This window comes from Papilio polytes, unplaced genomic scaffold, assembly GCF_000836215.1.
Source record: "Papilio polytes unplaced genomic scaffold, Ppol_1.0 DF824191.1, whole genome shotgun sequence".
Lineage (NCBI taxonomy): Eukaryota > Metazoa > Arthropoda > Insecta > Lepidoptera > Papilionidae > Papilio > Papilio polytes.
The window spans coordinates 612,517-612,961 of record NW_013525013.1 but is presented as its reverse complement, the minus strand read 5'-3'; positions in this window follow the sequence as shown (position 1 = coordinate 612,961).

Genomic DNA, 445 nt, shown 5'->3' with positions numbered 1-445 from the left:
TATTAACATTGCACGGACGAAGTCGCGGGTAACAGCTATATTAAACTAAGTTCTTTTAGATCGTATGTTATTTATTCGATAGATTCCAATAGCGTTAAAAAGATTTATTGTTAGTCTACATTTCGTATGTTTCAATTATTTTTTCAATTTCACAGACTAGTATTTCGCGAATCGGCCGTGAACATTTCGCAGAATTTCTCTGAATCAATCAGAATGTTGTATCTAAATTGAATTTGTTTAAATTACAACGCTGCAAGCGATCAAAGAAACGTTAGTGTTTATGATAGCGGATGTAAAAGCGTGTTTGCTTACTCGAGGCTGACCGTCGTAGACTTGAAAGGCGCAAAGGGGTGACTGCAGTGCGTTGGGCCACAGGTGGGGGGTGGCAACCCTGTTCATCTCAGTACCGCGCCGACTGTCGTGGAGTACAGACGTTGGTTAATAA